The sequence below is a fragment of the Lathyrus oleraceus genome, chromosome 3 (genome assembly GCF_024323335.1).
Source record: "Lathyrus oleraceus cultivar Zhongwan6 chromosome 3, CAAS_Psat_ZW6_1.0, whole genome shotgun sequence".
Taxonomy (NCBI): Eukaryota; Viridiplantae; Streptophyta; class Magnoliopsida; order Fabales; family Fabaceae; genus Lathyrus; species Lathyrus oleraceus.
The window spans coordinates 72931228-72956737 of record NC_066581.1 but is presented as its reverse complement, the minus strand read 5'-3'; the positions used below and the strand labels follow the sequence as shown (position 1 = coordinate 72956737).

The 25510-nt window shown below is 33.8% G+C and overlaps 1 pseudogene; it reads right to left on the bottom strand.

The window, feature by feature from the left end:
* Window positions 1-217: 217 nt before the first annotated feature.
* LOC127129738 (S-adenosylmethionine synthase-like) lies at window positions 218-884 on the bottom strand (annotated as a pseudogene).
* Between the last annotated feature and the right edge of the window lie 24626 nt (window positions 885-25510).

Below are 25510 nucleotides of genomic sequence, written 5' to 3'. Positions count from 1 at the left end.
CAATCGACCCTCTTTACTTCGCCTCCCTCAATCGGTTTCCTTTCTGACTTGGGGATTTAGGGTTCTTGGTGGAATCGTTGTCCGCCTCCCTCTTTTTTCGTCCCCCTCTCTCTGAATCGCTTTCTTCCTTTTATCCTCACAGATTAGGGTTACAAAGGTGCATTTGGTGTTCAAAGGAGCATCCTGCAAAAATACCTTTTTGATGTTCAGACTCGGATTACCCTGTTGATGCTAGATTCGAAAAGGTACTCTTAACGCAAGCTTTCTTCTTGAACTTTGTCTTAATTCCAAATTGGGATTTTTTCTGGAATTCTAACGCTTTGCTGACTATTATGTGTTTTACCGCAGTGAATTTTTTTGGTGAAAACTCAGGAGTCTCATCAGTAGCATAACCAAGCATATGACCCTGGTCACCAGCACCAATTTCCTCAGGCTTCTTGGTGAAATGTCCATGCACGCCCTGAGCAATATCAGGACTCTGCTGCTCAATATCCACAGGACTCTGCTGCTCAATATCCACAAGAACCTTGCAGTTGTCAGCATCAAGACCCACATCTGCAGAAACAAACCCAATATTCCTGCAGGTGTTACGGACAATCTTCTCATAAATCAACATTAGCCTTGGTTGTGATCTCTCCAAAAACCATAACCAAGTTAGTCTTGGTGCGAGTTTCACATGCAAACTTGCTGTCTGAATCCTGTTCAAAACAAGCATCTAGAATAGCATCAGAGATCCGATCGCAAAGCTTGTCAGGGTGTCCCTCGTTTGCAGACTCAGATGTGTATAGAAACGTCTCTGTTGCCATCTTTAATAGCTTGAGAGGTAGTAGCAGAAGATTAGAGAGAAATTGTTGCTTCGCTTGAACTTGTTATTGTTGCGGTGCGAAGCATGAGACAATCTCCTATTCCTTCACCGATTCCCTCAAGTAAGTGGCTTGAGTAGTATTCTCCCCATATTCTATTGATTGGATTTGTTGTTGTAGCTTGCATAACTTTCCTTTTGGATACAACAGGAGCCATTGCTGACCTAGGATTCAAATTTGGCTCACTCTTTGGCTGGATATCAGCATCAACATTGCATATAGAGGAACCTAGCCTGAGAACCGACTGTACAACTTGGCTGGATGCTTGTAACTCAGGGCCCTTTCTCTTCTTGCTTTCAAGGACTTGAGTTACATTGCATTTTGTTTTTTTTTGCTTTGGGTACTGACTGTTATGGTTTGACTTTCACAAGACTCCTTAAAGAAGTGGTTAAGGCATATTACATCTTCATATTCCGATGTTGGCGACAGACGCTGAGTGAGGCTCCCCATATATCAGACCCAGCTTGCATTGGCATGTTGTTAATTACGTCCAAAGCCGTATTCAACTCTCCCATTCGACCAAGAAGATCAACCGTTATCGCGTAATGCTCTGAGTTTGGTACCAATTCATACTTGCTAATCATGATATCAAACCTTTGTATCCTTTCTTTAATCAAACCTGAATGGCTTTTTTCTGGGTATGTCTTATTGCAGGGAGTTTTCCAGTATTCTCGGATGGATACCATAGCTCTCCGTTCATGTTTCGGAACCCTCTGTCCTCTCTTCCAACGGATATCTGACAAGAAATAATCCTCCTGAATGCCTCTGAGTTTAAATTCAAGTGATTGGATTCCTTAGTGCAGTCATTGACATTGTTTTGTTATTGCTTTCAATTTAACTTTGGCGTGACATCTTATCATATATAATCTTGTAGTGTATCTCTAATTCCTCCAATCCTCTTGTAGGCATATCCTTTGCTCGTAAGCGCATCTGCTACCAATGGAATGGTGCGGAGGACCAAACTGGCAGCAAAATGCGTTGTCTGCATAACTCCCCTGCTACTCATAGAAAGGCGCACAATTGATGCTGAATCCTCTGGTTTACTTTACATGATAGGGCTTGAAACATCCTTTTTGGATGCATTGAAATCATATACCACAGAAAGAACAAATTTTCTCAACCTATTCTGACAACCAGCCTGGTGTCTTGATCCCAGCCTTTGAAGGAGAGAGAACAAGGACTAGGGATAACAATTTGTTGGGTAAGTTTGAACTTTCTGGTATTCCTCCTGTTCTTTCTAAAGGTGGTCTGATGTGCCTCAACTCTGCTGCTGCTGCTGGCGGCGGAGATGAGAATGGACGGCAAATTAAACATTAAGGCACTTTCCTTTAACTTACTTTGTTTCTGCAGGACTTTGTTGAAGAAAATTCTGAGCTGTCCGCCGAATCCGACGATCATCCTCGATGAAACCATTCTGCCTTACATTAGAAGCAACTCTCATAATTGGATCCCTCGTGATGTTGTTGTTCAAACCTCTGAAATATCAGAATTCAGGCGAGTAAGAGTAACCCTTTAAACGGTAGAATGCAAGTAACTGAGCCTTAGCTATTAAAAGCTCCAACCGATCAAAATCTCCCGTTGGAAACTTGGATAAATCTTTCAAATATTGCATAAGCTTCTCAGGTAAAAAAACTAACACTTGAAGATTCATCAACTCTGTTTATGAAATTTGGCTCTTGTTGAATCCCACAGTTTTCAATAGTCTGGTGTACATTGCAAGCTTGCTTTCATAAGTTAAAACTTTGAGTTTCTTCAACTGTTTCAGATAGCATTGTAGCAGAAATACTCTAATTTGAAGTTTGGGTTGCGGCGGTTAGAAGAAATGCAGAATTGGCATGTCTACTGTGCCTCTTCTGATTCCGTGAGCTCAGAAGATTCTGTCTACACACTCGAGATGTGTATGACCGGCTTAGACCGAGAGAAAGCCTCCGTTTTCTTTAAAGAACAAACAGGTTCCGCTGCCGAGATGACCGTCAACTTTGGCATTACGAAAATTCTCCCAAATTCTGAAATTTGTGACTTTGATTTTGAACCTTGTGGTTATTCAATGAATTCTGTTGAGGGGCATTTTATGGTGTTATTGACAAGGATGTTATTTCTTGGAATTTCGTCATAGCAGCATGTGCAAACAATGGTAACGTTGAACTTGGTTTCACGTTTTTGCAGCATGTGTCAAGTTTTTGGAACACTCACTTGTAAACAAAATTGATGAAGTCTCTTCTCCTAACACATATTATGAACAATATATTTCTCAATTGTTCATGTTCATTAGGATTGTACTTGTAGGATCTATGTAATATGATGTACTTGCGAGAAAATGTTGTGAAATGTAATTTGGAGCATGACTTTGTAGCTTATGGAAATGGATATGGATTTTGGATATGGATTTAAAAATAGAGTTGGGTTATTGGATATTTGATTATAAAAATGGATGTGGATTTTTAGGAATAATCCAATATTAGTTTGAATATCAATTTAATTAATAATAACAAATCAGCAAAAACCAAATTAAAAACAAATTAATCTATAATTCATTTAAAATTACTTGGATATCAACTCTAACATTCATTTGGAAATTAAAATCGATTAGAGTTTGAATCATTAGTAAAATAAACAATTAAGATTAAATTGAAATTTGGAATTAAACTTAATTCGAAATTAAAATCAAATTGAAAATTAAAAAAAGTCAAATAATTAAAATCCATTTTATAATCAAAAGCACCATGATCAAAAAAGCCTAGACAATGACCAATGTGTAACAAAAATATGGATTTGGGAATGAATGTATGCAAATGAACTTTTAGGCCAAGTGCAAAATAAAAATAAAAATAAAATGGAAAAATTTCAGGATCAAAATCGGGGTATGACACATGTACCATTCCAGGGATGCCCCACTGAGGGTATCTTGAAAGTAATGAATGATAAGCTTATTATTGTCGGGGTACGTGGCCACATTTCTACAATATGCCCTCAAATGGGTCTTTGGGAAACTTATTCCTTTATACTTGTCGAAGTCGCCTTGAATTTATAAGGGATCACCAGGCCTGGCACCAGACACATATTGAAGTCGCAAGAAACACAAGAAATTGGGGATTTGAATTGGGTTTCTAAGAACAAAACTTTTCAACCCAACACAATCAAACAGTAAACACAAACAAGAATAAATAACACAATTATTTTTATACTGGTTCGATGTTAACTCAGTTACCTTCAATCCATCCGTCAAGGTGATTTTGCCTTATTAACAAGGACTTAATCCACTATAATCAACCTGATTATAGACACACAAAGACAACCCGTCAATGTCTTCTCAAGTATATCTGACTAAACCCTAGTCACTCAAGAAATACAATCCAATAAATGAGATTACAAGAATGTGCTTACAAGATTGCTTCTAAGAAATCATAATAACACAAGTTTTAGTATAATGAACTTATCACACAATAACGAACAAAAGCTCTATGTGTGTTTCTTTTCTCTATACACAATAATTTTCAGTTCAACAAAAATGTTGTGTATAAGTAGCAGCGTATGCATTAGCGAATTAGTAGCTTGTCCAATCTTTCAAGTCTCCTTTATATAGGCAATGAAAATATCCGTTGCCGTTGGAGGGTAAAATTGGAATACTAAAATGCAGTTTTAGCCTTGCATAATGACTTGCATAATGCGAGGCAAAATGGTACAATAGTATAGTCCTTAGCCCAAAAAATCAGTGTAGTGGAAGGAATATTTGATTTTGTACTATGTATTATTTCCTTACGTAAAACCTTTTGACCTTATCTTTTAATCTTCAGAGGCTTCTGAATAAATGATGTTGAAGCATGTTTAGAAGGACCAGGAGTCTGATCGAAAGAATATTCAGAACCTTGATCTTCAGAGTCTTGACACAGTTCCTTAGAACCTGGTCTTTAGAGTCTTCGAAGCTTATTCTTCAGAACTTGAGAGCGCAAAATCTTTAAGGCTTGACACAACTTCAAAGGCTCTTCTATCAGAGTTACATTCATAAGCTTTAGCATAAATGTTCATTAGAATCGTTGTCTAAGAGCGTTCTAGAACTTGACATATCTTGTAAACCACTTTTGTATCTCTTTAGAATCGAAGTGTGTTGAGTTCATAATCTGATGACATCAAACACCAAATATTCAGAATCAGAACCTATTGGCAAAAACTAAACACTAGACAAAACCATTAGGGTACAAATATTGTTCTCTAAGAACTAATGTATTGTTATCATCAATTTAAAGGCCAAATGTAGAACCAAATCTCGTTCTTACAATCTCCCCATTTTTTATGATAACAAAACCATATATTCTTATGAACAAATTTTACTTGGTTTTATCACATAAAAACATCAGAGTGGGGTTTGTAAGCTCCCCCTGAATTTTATACTATTAAAATTATTTTTCAACTTTGAATTTCAGAGTTAGTTTTGCAAGCTCCCCCTGAATTTAAGACTTAAAATAATCTTAACACATATAAAATATCTCAATCAGCATGAAAGAAATAACTTCCCATAATGCAGAGGCTTGGTTACTATGAAAGAAATAACTTCCCAGAATGCAGAAGTCTGGTTGCAGTAGTATTTAAATTCAGAAATGGATTTGCTTTGAGAATAAGAAAGTCTGGTTATCAGTTTTATATCAGAGCATGATTTGTCGGTACTTGTATATGCCTGGTTAATATCAGAACTTGTATACGCCTGGTTCAAAACTTCGCATGGTTCAGACCTTGTATATGCCTGGTTCACTTGAACTGAGTTCAAAATTTGTATATGCATGGTTAACTTGAACTCTAATAAGCTTAGTTATGCCTTCTGATAATGTCTTAATTCCTGAAAAGCTTGGTTAACTTGAAACATGGTGAACTTCTTCAAAGTTCCCAGAAAAGTTACCAGTGTCAGAAATAATGTTAAATACATGTTTGGGTGTCAGAGTCAGAATTAGATATATCAAAATCAATCACTCTTCTCCCCATTTATCATCAATCAAAAATAAAGAATAAAGACACAGTAAAAACAAACAGAATTTTCATCCAAACATAATTTTCATTTCATTGAGTTAAGCATAAAGTACAGAAATGATAAAGATTGAAACTAATAAAGCAACAAGCTTTTAAAAATACTAGTGTTTTAAGAAGGGGATGGAAGTCTTGGTAGGATAGATTGAAGCATCCTTTAAATCTTGGTGTTTGTTCCAGCTTAAGCCTTGAACATCTCATCCTGCTTGTCCAACCTTTCTCTGACCACAAAGTTCTCATACTTGAGCTCTTCTAAAGTCTTCAGGATAACCTCTTCAAAAACCATATTCTCTTGTAATCCATATACACTTCCAACCTCAAAGGTCTTCTCAGAAGTAGCAAGAGTCAGTTGTTCAGGTTGAGGAGGAGGAATCACTTATGGTGCAGGAAGTAGAAGTATTGGAGGAACCTTCTGAAGCAAATTATTTAACAATACCAGAGAATCTGGCATGGAAGTTCCTTTGAGCATCCTTCAGGAACATAAATTCCAACTCCTTAGATCTGATGTCAATCCATCTTCTAAGAGTACACACTTCATAGAGGTTTGCATTAGAAGTGCAAACTTCACTGACAGTAGTCAGTCTGGCAACAACTTCACTTTCAAACTGAATCAACAATTCATCGAACAGAGTAGGAAGAATGTTGGTTTTAGAGGATGTTTGATCATAATAGAGGTGATTGCTTCTGTCAGGGACTGTAATGACCTTAACATCTGACTCGAACTATCTAACTAAATCATTAAATTCCTCAGGGTTCGGGTTAGGTTCAGATTGTATCTCAGAATCAGAAGAAATTGCAATCGTTTGGTCAGAAGAATCAGAGGTAGCAGGTTCATTGTTTCTGATTCGTTCCATGAACATGTCAGTGACAGGTTCATCAATGATAGTTTGGGGAGATGGAGTTGATGGAAGTTGTGTGTCTTCTGGAAAGGCACATGCTTTTGAGATTATTAGGGTCATTGAAGTTAGTGTGGAAAATATAGAGTCAGAAGAATGATCTTATGTTTCCATAGTTTGAGGGTTAAAGGGAATGTGTTCAAAAGTTGGTTCAAATTGTTGTGTAGTGGAGATGGTGGGGGTTGTTTCAGAAGTGGTAATTGGATTTAAGATTTGGGAAAGTAAAGTTGGTGGTATAATGATTGTGGGTTCAGAAGAAGTTAAAATGGTTGTGATGATGGTTGATTCAACAATCGTTACAATAGGTATGAGGAGTGTTACATAAACACTTAAGGGTTTTGGAGGAGAAATGGTTATAGATCCAAAAGGAATGTATGGTGGTGGAGAAGGTTGTGGAGGAACAGATGAAGTAGAAAGATCATAACTAGCAGAGTAAAAGGACGTCTCAGACAAAGGGGACTTACCATGATGCCTAGAAGGAATCACTTCATAAGGCCTAACAGGCTCAGAAGTGACAAATTTTGCTCCTGGTCTCTTTGTGTCTTCAGAAGTCAAAGTCCATAAGTCCTAGCAACTTTGGTGGGGGATCTAGCAGATCCAGAAGGTCATTCACCAAAAGATTTAGGCTTTCTTTTTCTATTAAGAGAGTACACATCAATAGGATGATCTGGGAGTTACTCATGAGATAACACAACTAGAGTTACACCCGTTGCCAAGCAATCAACTATATAAAGTTGCAGAACCTCTTTCGATTCTTCCTTGGAGAAGAGAGGATAGTCATCCATTGGAATCCTTCTAGAACCAACAGATTTCTTGTCCAGAAGCTCTGAAGAGCCAACAACAGTTGTGATCAAGGACATGTTCTTCAAATTACCTCCATTGAAATTCTTCCCAATTTCAAAATCAACTTCCTTTGTCATTCCTACTTCCATCATCTTGTGCACCAGCTTACTTTCGAACAAAATGTCAAAAATTGAACTTCCAGAGGTATCCACTTTCTGGGCTTAGTCGATTGATTCCTTGTTTCCTTAACCATCTCTCTCAGATACTTGAAGAGAATAAAAGGTAAGTTCATCTTGTCACCAAATGACAGATAGTATGTCATGTACTTCAGATCTATGTTAATGTAATCTGGAGAATTTGTAGAAGGTATGTGATGAATGCAACTCGGAATTTTCTTGAACCAAATCCTAAGATGATCATGTCATTTCTTAGGGTTGGAGGAGTACTTTCCATCCTGAAAGATAACTTATGCAATTTCTGCCATTTTACTCTTCTTGGCCAACATCGCAAACAATGTTTCTTAGAACCATCATGACTGAGAAATTTAGCAATGGACTTTTAAGAAATTGTGATCTTGTGCCCTAAAAAATAAGACGTTACTTGAAGATTCGTAGATGTAGCAAATATCCAGAATTACTTCACTAACTCGGCGTAAACATGTCCTTTGAAACGTTCAAAGTAACCTTCACATTCTTGAGTTTTAATAGCTTCAGTTAAATTATACCCATTTTCCATGAGATTATCAACATCCACCATTAACTTACAGAGAACTTCTCACTAATCAACTGGGGTAGAAAGAGTAAGTTCTTAAATTCCTTATTTGATTTGCTCTTGTTGTTGAGGTTGTTGCTGATCTTGTTGAGTGGATTGTCCTTGAGTAGCCATTATTGATGAAGAACAAGAGTTTTAGGTTGCAGATATTTTTAGGCTTAAAATAGATAAAGTGTAGGAACTGAATGTAGCGAAAGTGTATGAAGTGAGTGAAATGAGTTTATATAAGGGTTTTGCAATCATGAGAAAAATCTTGGAACAATGGTGCTGCTCTGAAATGATTATGGAGATGCATCTTCGAAATAATCTTTCATTTCCATTAACACACTTCCAATACCTTTTAAAGGATTTCAGGGAATATTTTGGATATACATTTTTGGATACACCCAAATGACATAAGGAGATGCATTTTCGGACCATATTTTGTTCAAAATAGGATGTATCTCAAAAAAGAGAAGCCTAATGTGATTTTGGATTCATCCAGAGATGCATTTTGTGACGCATGAATGACATTTTCGGATTTTCAGAGGCGTGGGATGCACACCTAAGATTGTAACGAGCATTTCCCTTTTTAGGAATCCTTTGCAACTAGCCAGGTTATACATGCCCAAAACCGACCTTATCGGAGATTATGCTCATATGAAATTTTCATGTTTGAATTCCATTAAATGCTAATAATTTATGTGTTGGGGAAACCTACATAGAATTTTACTATGACTTAAATTGACCTCTATCGATGAACAGTAAATTTGATCTCTCAAATTAGTGGATACTAAATTTCAATATAAAATAAAATAGATAGGCTCACTTTTTTAAAGGGTTGTTTTGAAAATATTTTTAAATTGAATTTAAATTTTATAATTAAAATTATTTGAGAAAGGTTCAAAGTTAATCTACGTTAAAACATATTGAAAAAATATATGAATTTAAATAGTTTGAATGTAAGAGACTTCAAATTTGACTGCTAGAAATATAAAGGAATTAAAAAAAATTAGAATGGATGATTTATAATAAATGAATAAAAAATGATTAGAATGTTAGATTTATAAGTAAGTAAAAGAATGTAAAAATGATGTTTTGAATGACGAGAAAATAAAATGTTTTGCATTTAAATTATATAAATTAATAAGAATTTAAGACGATTCAATATATCTTTAGGATATGTTTGTTTTTGTTTAAAATTTTTTTTTAATGTTTTTAAGAATAACTTTTATTAAAATAATAACTTTTAAATTTTAATTTTATAAATTGAATAATTAATTTTGACATTTTATAACATAAAAATATATTATTAAAAATTATAATATAGTCAAAATCACAAAAAAAAATTAATAAATTAATATCAAAAATGATTTTATTAACACCTATTTTAAATAGCTTCAAGTGATTTTTTAAAATTTTAATATAAAAAAATTATTTAAAAAATAAAGAAATGCCAAAAATACATTTCAAAAATAATTATTTTGACCAATTTTCTATTTAAACCTTTTTTTTATTTTCTTTGTAATTTTTTAAAATAAAAATATATAATATTGTAAAATTTATTTTTAAGAAAAGGAAAAAGAAATGAGCCTTAGTATTATTGAACATACTTCCTGGGTGCAAAGGGGGCCATGTTCGATGTGAACTCATGGCGTCTTGCAAACATTATGACGTAGCTGAGGAATGTAGGTCGAAGGGTTTTTCCTTCATCATTCTGTGTCAATTGAGCCAAACGAACTCATATGACTCTCCTGTTCTTCACTTCTTCAGAGTCTTCATCAACGAGGCCTTTGTTGGGAAGGCTTGCCTCGAAGGTAGCGTTTAACTAGGGTTGTAATAGCCAAAAAGGTCCAGAGAGGAGGAAAGTTCCTTTTTCTCCTAAGTTTTTTAGTTGGGTGACACCATCACTTAAGGATTCATATAATCTGGCCAAGATCATTTCGCTCAAACAGACGTCATGACCAGCATGCAGTTGGTTTTTCAGAGTAAGGTATTTCTTGGCCACTTGCAGTGATTTCGAGCAGAAGACGCAATGGGATAACCATAAAGCTAAGAAGGCAGTATGTTCCATGTCGAAGACGGTTTCGATGTCTTTATCATGATAATGGGCTATATGGGTCGAATAAGCAGCCCTAAAAGTGGAAAAGGCAATGGAGTCCTCAGAATCTATGTCTGGGTCGTATGTGTGTCCGGACGGTTTTAGCCCTATGATAGTGGCTACGTCGAAAAGAGTTGGTGTAACCATTCCACAAGGAAGGTGGAAGGTGTAGTGGGTGTTGTCCCAGAAATACAAAGAAGATACTAGTAAGGATGAACTATATTTTTGTCCTATCTTCGACAACATGATTAAGTCGTATATTCCCATACTTTTCCAAGTTTGGGCTTTGGCTTTCTCTATTTTGTTTAGCCAGTTTATATAATCAGTGGGATCTTTAAATGAAGGAGTTGCACGAAAAATGCTAAAACCATTATTCGTGAACCTAAGGTCTATAGGTTCATCTGTTGATGATTGAGGTTCCTCAATGGTGTTAGCTCTAAGCTTTTTGGATTGTCCTATGGGTTTACATGTGTGGTAAGAGGGGAAGAAATCCCTAAGTTTACTATGATCAGTATTTAAATCAGGCAAAGGTCCAAGCAAAGCGTTAGTTTTTCCAGAAACAGTAACAGGAATAAGTACCTGAGATTCATAAATTTTCCGTTGTTCTTCAGTCTTGGGTTCATGAATGTGTTGTTGGTTACCTCTCATTATTGGACCAAGGAGCGTGGCGAAGGGGGGGAGGTCTGAGATCTTTTGTGGGACCTTCGTGGATTTGATAGAAACTTTGGCAGCTTTGGTGGTATCTTTGGAAGATTTACTGGAAGTAGCCATTGTTGTTGAGAGTTTGAAGAAAATATAGGTTTTGTTTTGAGTTTTTGGAAGAAGATGAAAAGTTTAAGTGCTTAAGGGTTTTTCAGGAAGCGTAAAAAGAGAAATGAGTAAGAAGTGTGCCTTTTATAAGTTTTTGGAAGAGAAACGGTTCAAATCAACATTAATGATTGACAAGTGAGTGGGACACGTGTCTCTCCAGGATTACATAGTGGAACGGTGGTAATTGATGTTTAATCCCATGATCTCCTAGAGTCTAGGAAACATGATGATTAAAAAGATTTGGGTATAGGCTGAAAAGACATGTTAGGAAAAGGGTAATGATGGTTCTGATGTTACAAGCCAGCTGGAAGAAACTGAAAGGTTTTGTAACATTGGGGCATTGGTAGCGTGCAACAATTGTTCAAGGCGTCGAACCATATTCTCAAAAATGCATTTTTCTTCGAAATGTCGAAAATGACATTTCTGGGGGGCAATTTGTTAGCTCCCAATTTCGACGCCCATATAAATTAAGAGAATAAAGTTTCATGTGAAGATGTTTCGATAAATTGTGAATTTGAAGTTCTAGTCGAAGATGCCTTGGTACAAGGGTAAAGATGCTGCGTGGACTTAGGAATATTTTTAAGTAGTTTAAGGTGTTTTTTTCGACAGAGGCGTCACCAGTTATGGTTCGACGAGAGATTCAAATTCAAATAAAGGAGAGAACTCTTGTTCTTATCTAAACTGTTGGAAATACACGTGGAGCATAGTGGGTAGTTACATGCATGCAAAGCGCCACTTGTCTCGATTTGGTGGAAAGGTCGTTAGAAGCGGTTACTTCGATTAGTATAAATAAGAGGTCTTAGTGTTAGGATTGTGTGTGTTCAAGTGTGTATAAAATTTGTCCATTTTACCCAAGCATCTGTGTGCACAGAAAGAGTAAATTGAGAAATGTACGTTCGATGTTACACCATTGTTTTACATGAAGTAATTTAATCAGTTTTTTATTTCCAGAATTGCATTTTTACCAAGAAATGTATCTTTACTGCCATTTATTTATGATTTACATCATTCTTTTTGCCCTCTTTCACTTTATATTCATTAAATATTTTTTCAAACCATTGCTGGTATGAACACTGTCGAAGTGTTTATGTTCATTAAAATTCACTTTTAAAAACGGTTAGCACATGTCCTAGGATCAATCTGATCAATCTTGTAAGTAACCAAATCTAGAAATTTGGAAGATCAGCAGTTATTTACCAATTTTTACGGTAAACAAATTCCTCATGAGATAACACAACTAGAGTTACATCCGTTGCCAAGTAATCAACTATATAAAATTGCAAAACCTATTTATATTCTTCCTTGGAGAAGAGAGAATAGTCATCCACTGGAATCCTTCTAGAACCAACAGATTTCTTGTCTAGAAGCTTTAAAGGGCCAACAAAAGTTGTGATAAAGGACATGTTCTTCAGGTTACGTCCATTGAAATTCTTCCCAATTTCAAAATCAACTTCCTTTGCCATTCCTACTTCCATCATCTTATGCACCAGCTTGCTTTCAAACAAAATGTCAGAAATTGAACTTCCCAGAGGTATCCACTTTCTGGGCTTAGTCGATTCATTCCTTGTTTCCTTAACCATATCTCTCAGATACTTGAAGAGAATAAAAGGTAAGTTCATCTTGTCACCAAATGACAGATAGTACATCATGTACTTCAAATCTATGTTAATGTAATCTGGAGAATTTGTAGAAGGTCTGTGATGAATGCAACTCGGAATTTTCTTGAACCAAATCCTAAGATGATGATGTCGTTTCTTAGGGTTGGAGGAGTGTTTTCCATCCTGAAAGATAACTTATGCAATTTCTGCTATTTTACTCTTCTTGTCCAACATCTCAAACAACGTTTCTTAGAACCATCATGACTGAGAAGTTTAGCAATGGACTTTTAAGAAATTATGATCTTGTGCCCTAAAAAATAAGACGTTACTTGAAGATTCGTAGATGTAGAAAATATCTAGAATTACTTCACTAACTCAGTGTAAACAGGTCCTTTGAGACGTGCAAAGTAACCTTGACATTCTTGAGTTCTAACAGCTTAAGTTAAATTATACCCATTTTCCTTGAGATTATTAACATCCACCATTAACACACAAAGAACTTATAACTGATCAACTGGGGTAGAAAGAGTAAGTTCTTGAATTTCTTCTTTGATTTACTCTTGTTGTTGAGGTTGTTGTTGATCTTGTTGAGTGGATTGTCCTTGAGAAGCCATTATTGATGAAGAACAAGAGTTTTAGGTTGCATAGACTTTTAGGCTTAAAATAGATAAAGTGTAGGAACTGAATGTAGCGAAAGTGTGTGAAGTGAGTGAAATGAGTTTATATAAGGGTTTTGCAATCATGAGTAAAATCTTGGAACAATGGTGTTGCTCTGTAATGATTCTGGAGATGTATCTCCGAAATAATCCTCCTTGCCATTAACACACTTCCAATACCTTCTAAAGGACTTCAGGGGATATTTTGGAGATACATTTTTGAATACACCCAAATGACATAAGGAGATGCATCTTCGGACCATATTTTGTTCAAAATGGGGTGTATCTCAAAAAAGCGAAATCTAATGTGATTTTGGGTTCGTCCAAAGATGTATCTTCTGACACATGAAGGACATTTTGGGATTTTATGCTTGTATGAAAAAATTCCATGTTTGAACTCCATTAAATGCTAAAAATTTATGTGTTGGACAAACCTACCTACAATTTTGCTATGACATAAATTGACCTCTATCATTAAAAAGTAAATTTGATCTCTCAAATTAGTGGCAACTAAATTTCAATATAAAATAAAATAGATAGGCTCACTTTTTTAAAGGGTTATTTTGAAAATATTTTTAAATTGAATTTAAATTTTGTAATTAAAATTGTTTGAGAAAGGTTCAAAGTTAGTCTACGTTAAAACATATTGAAAAAATATATGAATTTAAATAGTTTGAATGTAAGAGACTTTAAATTTGTCTGCTAGAAATATAAAGGAATTAAAAATAATTAGAATGGATGATTTATAATAAATGAATAAAAAATTATTAGAATTTAGATTTATAAGTAAGTAAAAGAATGTAAAAATGATGTTTTGAATTGATTGATTGAATGACGAGAAAATAAAATATTTTGCATTTAAATTATATAAATTAATAAGAATTTAAGACGATTCAATATATATTTAGGATATGTTTGTTTTTGTTTTAAAAAAAATCTTTTATGTTTTTAAAAATAACTTTTATTAAAATAACAACTTCTTAAATTTTAATTTTATAAATTGAATAATTAATTTTGACATCCTGTAATATAAATATATATTATTAAAAATTACAATATAGTGAAAATCACAAAAAAAATTAAAAAATTAATCTCAAAAATGATTTTTATTAACACCTATTTTAAATAGTTTCAAGTGATTTTTAAAATTTTAATATAAAAAAAATTCCAAAAATAGATTTCAAAAATAATTATTTTGACCAATTTTCTATTTAAACCTTTTTTTTATTTTCTTTGTAATTTTTTTAAAATAAAAATATATAATATTATAAAAATTATTTTTAAAAAAAAAGGCGAAAGAAATGAGCCTTAGTATCTTTGAACAATTTGAGTTTGTTCCTACTTAGGAACAGGCTTTAAAAAACTTAAAAATTAAGTATTCTTCTATTTGTTATGTTAGAAATATTAGCTGTAGAAAAATAAAACTAAGTAATTGCTGTTGCAATGACGCAGGGGTCATAATCGTGATGATCATCTTGTTGAACTATTCTCAGTAGAGCAAGCATTTGAAGCCGTCACATAAACTACGTCTCTCTTTTATTGTAGCTGGTCAAACATCTTTGTGGCTTTGACAAGTTTTAGTTTTTCTGTTTTTTCTTACTCATTTCTTAACAAAGGTTTGAAATTTGTCTTAAGTCATAGACCAATAAATTCGGGAATTTAAAACGATGAAAGCAAACACATGGTTTTGGTTTTTGGACAAAGATTCAGAAAGTTATAACCTAAATTTTATACTTGAAGTTTTAATAAATAAATATTTTTGGAGACTTTGTGATTAGTGATCGAGCCTCCGACTCTAGTAAACAACAAAAACACAAATTAGACTCTTGCAAAAAATGGACATATGCTCCTTAATTGTTTCGATTCTTATGCATTAGATATTTCACTTAATACCTATATCATACAGTGTTCATCATATTTATACGGTAAATAGTACTTTTTTATTTTTTTAATAAATAAATAAAAAATTATAAAAAAATATTTTTATTTTAAAATTTATTTTTATAACACAAATATAAATTTTTTTTAATAACCAATTTTATTATTGAATTAACTACAAAAATATAAATTATTAACCATATATTTTACTTATAATTCATTAACCAAATTTACTATTTCATTAACCAATAAAATACATCATATTAACTAAATTCTGACATTAAAGTATAAAATAAAAACTTAATTAAAAATTATTTTTATATTTATTTTTATATCAGAATTTAGTTAATAGTATGTATTTTATTGGATAATTAAGTAGTAAACTTGGTTAATAAATTATAAATAAAATATGTGAGTAATCACCAATATTTGTGTGGTTAATATAATAATAAAATTGATTAATGAAAAAATTTATATTTGTGTTATAAAAATAATTATAAAAATAAATATTTTTTTTTATTAAAAAATTAAAAACACTATTTACCATATAAATTCGATAAATAATATTTGGTGTAAATATTACGTGTAATAATTTGGTGTAGGAATAGCAATGCTCTAATTGTTTTTGGTTGACGTTGAGTATAAAAAGATGGACATTTGTAATTTTTGATTTGAGAGCAACCCATTTTTTTCATCTTTTTGAATTGTGTGAAGCGTTTAAACATGATTGTATCTTCATTTCTATTTGATTTGAAAGCTTCTACCCCTGCTAAAGAGATAGTCATAAATATTAAGTAGTTGTTCATAATAGAAATTTTCTAGTCAACGTTATTTGTTTCCCCCTTCAGTCGCTTAATATCATTGTCAAGATGAATTTATTGTCGTATCATTACATTTTGTTTGATTATGCTCGTAAGTTGGTTACTTTTCTAAGCTAGGAATTGTTAAGTAACCATGTGTGAAAATTTTGAGGTTTTTTTTTTCAGAGGGAGCTCAAGCATTTTTATCACTCATTAGATTAAGTGGTTAAGATTTTTGTACTTGCTAAAGATAAGGGTTGTCAAAAATTTTAAGGTGTGTTGTATGGTTGATAGTTGACTCGTGTAGAGGATGAGAAGCTTTGTTTATGTATTTTTTGTGTCAGGATGAGATTATTCCTCTCAATTTGGCTTTTAGGTATTTATAGCGATGTTGGGCCTGGACCCCAGGCCCCTTGGAAATAATAACTAATTGTCACTGAGAGGATGCGGGAGTGGACATTTAATCCACTATTATTTTAGAGGACAAGGTCAAATGACTCCCTCCGCAATGTTACGGAATATGGACACGTAATTTCCCCAATTTCCCACCTTGAGCGACTTATCCTAGAGGAAGATGGTGTATCTGATACACGGGTGCTCGATATAGGAAATGGGAGGTTAGAGAGTTGTTATAAGAGAGATGTCACATCCCTTGCCTTCGCATCTCCCCTTGTGAACCCTTTAAAATATACTAATGCACTGACTCTCAAGCATGAGGACTTGTATAGGGCGAAGTGATTTAGTTTCATTTCCCTCATTTTGGAATAGCCTATAAGAAGCATTAAACGTGGAATTATAGGCGAGCCTTAAGTTGAGTTCCTCTTACGAGAGTTTATTTGAGTTTCTCATACGAGACTTTAGTTGATTTCCCAAGTGTTACTTTTAGTTGATTCCCTCGGGTAAGACTTCATTTGATTTCCTCAGACGAGACTTTAGTTAAGCCCTCCAAGCAAGACTTTTAGTTGAGTCCCTCAGAAGAGACTTCAACTGAGTCCTTCAAGTGATACTTTAGTTGAGTCCTCGTGTAGGAGGTGTCTTATAGAGACAATGTTTATGTTGCCCACTTTTTCCTTAAGACGACAAAGACCTTCCTATGGAAGTTGAACATTCATATTGCCCTTTTTCAAGGCGGAAAAGATCTACTTGTGGAAGTCCAAGATCCATATTTCCCCTTTTCAAGGCGACAAAGATCTTTTTGTGGAACTCCAACATTTATATTATCCATTTTTAAGGCGGCAAGGATCTTCCGGTGGAAGTGCATCATTCATATTGTCATTTTTCAAGGCGGCAAGGATCTTCATGTGGAAGTCCAATGTTCATATTTCCCTTTTTCTAGGTGTAAATTTTGTTTATAAAATTTGAATTTCTTAGTTAATGTGATATCCGAGGAAGGTGTTTTTTTTATCCATCCAAGATTGAGATTGTGCTTGCGTAAGAGCAGCTTCAAATAGTTACGAACTGAATTTTTTTATAGGTTTAACTAGTTATTACATAAGTTTTGTCCGAGGCTTTGTTATTATTATGACACTAATGAAACAAATTTCTAGAAAGGATGTCGCATTTTCTTGGATTACAGCTTCAAATGAGAAGTTGACTATCAAATGAGAAGTTGACAGCTTCACCTGTATTAATGGCTAATGCCTTGGATGTATGCTTATGCAACATAATGGGTAAATGAAAATAAGTTTGTTTTATTCCAAATTATCCAAATTTGAATTAAGGTTATGCAAATGCATTTTACTTGTTAGACCCTCATAATGGTAGATCATAAGTAAACAAAGGTATAACTACTTCATGGAGACATGTGAAACAAACCATAGCAACCAACTTCATTAATCATGAAGAAATTTTTAGCACTACATGAGGCAAGTCAATAATGCATTTGGTTGAGATCCGTAATCAACACACACAAAAGACTTGTGGTTTGTCTTTTGGAAAAATATATATGACAATCATATATGAAGATAATACTACATGCATCACTCAATTGAAAAATGGTTATATCAAAAGAGATCGAACAAAACATATTTCTCCAATGTTCATTTTCACTCATGATCTTAGGAAAAGCGGTGATATAGGCATCCAACGACTTCGTTCATGTGATAATCTTCTATTTCTCAAAATCACTCCCAAATGGAACTTTTGGTCAACTAGTACGGAAGATTGATATTCATCACCAAAGAAATGATCGTTCAGTTGAGGGAGAGAAATGAATTTATCGTAAAAGGATATTGTACTTTTTTTTCTTCAATAGATTCTTTTTCCAATGGGCTTTTTCTAGTATGATTTTAACTACACATATCTTAAACGAACATCCCAAATAATTTTATTCTTTATTTGTATCGATTAGTATCGAGACAGATCTCTCACTAAGAATGTTAGACTCTTTTTCTTTCACTCGGATTTTTCCCACTGAATTTTTACTAATAAGGTTTTAATGAAACATATTCTTGATGCACATCCAAGGGGGAGTGCTATAAATTGTTTGATTGTGGATGTCCATAAATGAATGGATTCGATATTAATTTTCCATTCATTATATATGTCTTATAAATAGGATTAATATTGTATTTAAAAGAGACCTTAATTATGAGAATTAAGAATAATACTCTTTTCTCTTTTCTATTATTTTGTTTATTTTCATAACAATTTTTTTTTTGAGTGGATGTTTTCTTGACAAGGGAAGCATCATAAGAGGAATCTTGCTAGGTTTGATTGATTTTATGGTGATTAAAATGTGGCTTTTCAAATATGATTTTTTAGAAAAAAATCATTCTTGCCAAGAACATACAAAAATGAATATATATTTTTTAATTAAGAAAACTAATTGTAAAACATTATATATATATATATATATATATATATATATATATATATATATATATATATATATATATATATATATATATATTTCTTGGTTCTAGATTTGATGAACATATAAATTGTTTTGAAGATAATGGATTTTATGAATTCTTTTAAAAAATAGTGTCAAAATTTAAAGAAAATGGCAAGGACTGAATCGTTATTGAAATTAAATTAAGGGGTTACTACATATCAATTTCATTAATTATACACATTGAAAAAATGTTTGAATTTTGTTGGAATTAGTAATGAGTTACATTACATAATGAATACAGAGATTGAGTATTGTTTTAAAAAAAATGAAGGTGCATGTGCTCCCATTGCATGATGTGGCTGGCCACCTTCAGGAATCTGCATATTTCTACGCCAGAAAGTGATGTTAACCTCACAAAGAGGCTTCATGAATATAATCATATATTCAAGCTGGGCTCCCTCAACATGTGAATCAAAAGTCATAAAGAAAACGCAATAATACCTAACTTTAACCTTTCAATAATAACTAATTATAGGTTATCTTTGATTAGTTATTAAATATTCAATAATTAGTATTGAAAATTAATGTTAACGTTAACAATTATCACCAATTATGGTCCATATGCCTGTATAATATTCAGTATTTCTGCTATATATTCTGCAAGAAAAAATGAAACGTAGCAGTTTGATTACATGCTACTTTTTATGGCTTGCCAACTATATAATAATACTAGTGTAGCTTTTTGTCAAAAGAAATACTATAATAGTGTATCTTGAATCTTGATCCTTGCCAAGAAAAATGTTTTTTTGTTTGCAATGGCCAAACAAAAATCTTATAAGAATACCTTTAATTTTTTTTATACCTCTCTCTTTTTAGTGTGACTAAAAATTCACTAATTACATGTGTAATAGGAGATAATGCAAGGCAAGAAAATAAAATATGGTTTATTGACACATGATAAATATATATCATTAACCTTTTTAATTTTTTCCCGACCAATTCATCCTTTTAAATTTAACAATTTTTTTTTTTTGGAAATTGGTTTAACATAATTAAGAAATGATTTGTGATTGTTATTTATGGTAACTCAAAAACTGAGAACTCAAAAGCAACATGGAAAAATAGACTCATCTTTAATTATTAGACAACAACGTTAAGGAAGTGTTAGGAGCTCATAATTCTATAAATCTAATTTCTTTATTATGATTCATATTTATAAGTGTTGAAATAATTAGGATTTTAAGAAGAACGAAGAAGAGGAGGAAGAAAGAGAAAAGATAAAAACTATATTGAAAAGGGAATTAATTGAATAATGAAGTTGCTGGGTGTTTTTTATTTACATTCGTGACATATATATATATATATATATATATATATATATATATATATATATATATATATATATATATATATATATATATATAACCAAAACACATAATTACAAACTGTAGTATTCGACTATATCGAATATTTATAATTCGACAACTACATGTTATATTTGACTCTGACGAATACATCTTACACATACTCAACTCCCCTACTCTATTAACTTCGACTAGGTCGAATACACCGTTGTTGAATAAACAATGAATTACATCTTCTAAGACACTACTTAATTCATGTTCTCAAGACCATCTCAATGCTTATCTTCAACTCATCGAACCAGACTTTCTTCAATGGCTTTGTGAGTATATCAATTAGTTTTAGTTATGACTTGTAATGCTCAAGTTCAAGTTTTTCTTCATTTACTTGATCCCTGAGAAAATGATACCTCATATATATGTGCTTACTTCGACCATGACACACATGATGGTTCTCCAAGTCAATCGTTGACTTGTTATCGACAAACATCTTCATTTTCTTAGGTTCCATGATCTTGAGCTCTTCGAGCAACATCTTTATCCAAATTGCTTGACATGTTGCATATGATGCAACCACGTACTCAGATTTACAAGGTGACAAAGCCGCAATGCTTTGATTCCTTGAGCTCCTAGAGATTGAAGCACCTTCAATCATGAATATGTAGCATGCATCACTCTTCTTCTTATCTTGATCTCCACTGAAATATGAATCAGTGTAGCCATGTACCTCTGCATTTGTGTTAGTATTCTTCTGCCTTGGCATCAATATACCATGATCAATAATATCTTTTATGTATCTCATCACTCTCTTGATTGTAGTCAGGTGACATTTATGAGGTTTCTCCATGAAGCTTCTCAACAATCCGACACTTTGACAAATATTTTTCCTGGTGTTGCATAAATATCTTAAGGATCATATGATTTGTTTGTGCATTGTTGCACTTACAAACTCATCATTATATCTTTTCTCAATTTTTCTCTAGTCTCCAATGGTGTGACAGATGCATTACAATTGCTCATCTTGAACATTTTCAAGATATCTTGGGCATACTTTTCTGGTGTAGAAACACTCATTCACTTATGTATTTAAACTCCATCTCTAAGAAATATGAAAAGTTTCCTATGTCGGGCATTTCAAATTTCTACATCAGTTTCGACTTTACTCCTTTTATTTTTGCTTCATCTGCATCTGTAATCAGCAAGCCATCCACATACAAGCATATAATGACTCAACTGAGCCTGCTTGCATTATTGACATATACTTCATGTTCTGAAGCATATATTTTTAAACCTGCCTTGATTAGGAAGTCATCTATTCTCTTTTTCCAAGCTCTTCTGGCTTGCTTCAAGCCCTATTGGGTTTTCCTCAATTTGTGCATCTTCTGCTTCAGTCCTTTGCTTTTGGATCCTAGTGGTTGACTGACATATACCTCTTCTTCCAATGATCCATTCAGAAATCCCGACTTTACATCTAATTGATGTATGTTTCATCCTTTGTACGCTGAAGTCAGCATAAAATCCTGATGGTTTCCAACCTTGCAACAGGTGCATAGTGTTTGTCGAAATCAATACCAATTTTTTGTATAAACCCTTTTGTCTCCAGTCTTGCCTTATGCTTGGAAATTTTACCATTTGGCCTTAGTTTCAACTTGTAGACCCACTTCACATCAATTGGCTTCTGTATTGATTTTTCTACAAGCTCCCAAGTCTTGTTCTTCTCGATTGCCCCAAGTTCTTCTTGCATGGCTGCAAACCAATTTGAATCATTAATGGCTTGATCCAAATCAATTGGTTACGATTCAACCATCATCATTACTTATTCTACGAAGTCACCATCCACATCAAATGCTTGATATAGAAATCTCTCATATCTAGCAATCCTTGTCGAGTCAGTTCTCGCTCTAGTCGATATTCTAACATTATGCTCTAGTGGTTCTTCATTTTGATTAGTTGTGGCTTCATTTTGTTGGTCTTCTTCAAGCACAGTTGTGATTGTATCTTGCTCATGTCGAACTAACCCTTGACTTCAATTCCACCCATTTACTTTCATCCACCAGAACATCCCTAATGATCACCAGTTTATCATCATTTGGTGAATACAATTTATATACATCAGTCGAATGATAATCTATGAGCATCAAGGCCTGAATTTGGTCATCTAGCTTCTTTCTCAATTGTTCAGGTACATGCCTGAAACACTTTGATCTAAAAATTATAAGATGACTAACATTTTGCTTCAGTCATGTCCATCCTCACAAGGTGTCTTCTCAATTTTCTTCTTGGTTGGACACTTGTTTAGAATGTATATTGTTGTCGAAGTTGCTTCACCCCAAAATATCTTTGGCATCTCTTTAACTTTTAACATGTTCCTGGCCATGTTCAGTATACTTATATTTCTCCTCTCAGATATACCATTATGCCGAGGTGTATAGGGTACAACAACCTCATGCTTTATACCTTCCTCATTGCAAAATTCTACAAATCTCTAAAGGTATATTCACCTCCATCATCAGTTCTCAATTTCTTCAACTTGCATTCACTTTGTTTCTCGACATGCAGTTTAGACTTCTTGAACTGTGTGAATACCTCACTCTTCCTTTCAATAAGATAAATCCACCTATATCTGGTGAATTCATCTATGAAAGTTAGGAAATAATAGTTACCTCCATTTGAAGGAATCCGTTCGTGTGGACTGAGTAGAGACGTTGTCATCGTTCAACGTTCGTGATCGCCCCGTGGATCTGTATCAAAGGTTTTGATCATTATCAGAGATCTGCACCAAAGGTTTGAATCGCCACAAGAGGTAACGATTCTATCACTGATCATGCCCATTCGTAAGGATCACTAAATGGAGAAATTTTTAAATTCCGCTGCGCCTTGGATGGCTATTCTCCAATAGTGGTATCAGAGCCACTTACGAAACCATGAATCTGATATTTGTTTTTGTTCTGTAATAATATGATTAAAGACAGAATGAATCAAAGGTTAAATTGTGATCGATCAAGTTACATATATGTGATATATGTAATCCTGATGCAAAATACATTATATATGATATAGTGTTCTCGTTTCGTTCATTCAAACCCTCAAAAATTGTTTTCCTTTGAGCGATCAATGGTCATTTGCTTCTTGATCCGACATTAGTATGGTGAAGCAATGACGTGTTGATCAATCATACTGAATTAATAATCGAGATGTGTTTGACGGTCTGAAATTGGTGCGTCAGGGTTAGTGACGGCACAAGGGTTGTGTTGTCAGAGAGTTATGCGATTGGGGTTTGACTGCACAAGAGTTGTGCGTTCTAAACTCTTTTCCGAACAGTGTTAACCGGTTAACGCGTATGGTTAACCGGTTAACGAGAAACTGAATACAGCCTTCTAAACATTTTCAAACAGTGTTAACCGGTTAACGCATATGGTTAACCGGTTAACGGAATGCGAAATAAAATTTTTGAGATTTTCAAACAGTGTTAACCGGTTAACGCATTTGGTTAACCGGTTAACGCAAGGCGGAAAACAGTTTTCCAAGACATTTTCAAACAGTGTTAACCGGTTAACGCATATGGTTAACCGGTTAACGCAAGGCAGAAAAGAATTTTCTAAAAGTTTTCAAACAGTGTTAACCGGTTAACACAAGGAAAAATTCACCCGTCCGGCTACAAAAAGTGCTTTGAAGAATCAAGTGTTGGTACGAAAAACGACGTCAATTTTAAATGAATTGTTCATTAAAATTTTCGAGCAGGGGCGCTGCCCCTTCGACCCCGCAAGGGGCGCTGCCCCCTTGACCCCTGTCCGCTGAACGGTCAGCGGCACCACCGTCCACTGACCGGGCAGCGGAACACGCGTTCCCGCTATCCGGGCAGCGGACCCCCGGCTAACTCTGCGTAGTGTGATCGATCGTCGAAATTTAATTTGATTTTAATTAATTAAAGGAATTAATAATAATAATAATAATAATAATAATAATAATAATAATAATAATAATAATAAAGTGTTTATTATTGTCTTGTGGTGATCGGTTATGGTCTTAGTTTTCCTTTGTTTTGTTTTGGGTTTTTAAAATACGACATGCGTGTCGTGCCTCTCTCTTAATCTCCCAAATGTAACTTCTTTTCTCATCTCACTCCCTCGTATGTAAAACGAGTTTCTTTCATGTAATGTAATGATATGAAGAAAGCAAAGAAGTCAGTGCCAAAGGAGGACAACCTTGAAGATCTTGCTTGGAGAAGCTTAGATCGTTGTTAGGTTAGCTTAGGTTCTCTCATTGGCTTGGGAGAACAATTGCGCTAGGGGCCATAACTGTTTCATTTTGTTTGTATGTATGTTGATGCATGTGAATGTATGTTGATGCATGTGAGAGACGGTTTATATGATAAACAAGCTGGTGAGATCAGAATAATTGCAATTCCCTCAAATTAAATATTAAGTTTATGCTTTCCAAGTTTTAACACTCATCAAGACTAGTAATGGATAATGTAGGTTTCGCCTACGCGAGGTGCATGATCTATATATTAGTAAGGTGTGATGGGATAATTGTAATATCCAACTGTTAAAACAATGGGTCAAACTTAACTAAACAAATTATGAGAATATTATATATGTTTGCTTTCCAAGTTTTAGCACTCATCAAGACTGGTATCGAATAATGTAGGTTTCGCCTACGCGAGGTGCATGTTTTGTATTAGTTAAGGTGCAATGAGATAATTGTAATATCCAACTGCTAAAACGATGAGTCAAACTTGATTATAATTTTCTTATGTATGTTTAGAAGTAAGAGTTGGGAATAATCCATATGATGGATTGGAATAAGGAGTTATTCACCCAATTGAAATTTTCGAGAGTTGTATGAGATACAATTGGAAGGAGTTCCTACCTAAATAACCTAGTTTTGTGTAATCCGCCTACGCAGACTTAGAACGAAGTGAAATATGAATCTCGACCCACTAGAAAATCTTCCAACGGGATTTTCCGAATCAGATGATGAGGGTCATTTGTTTTGAGTAAAATAGTGGGAGCATATTTAATTAAAGGCCTAATTGAATATGTCAATGATACTTATATTTTCATTAATCCTTATGTAGATTACCATGACAGCAAACACCTCTAACAACATTCTGCGATCAATCCTTGATAAGGAAAAATTGTCTGGGACAAATTTTCTGG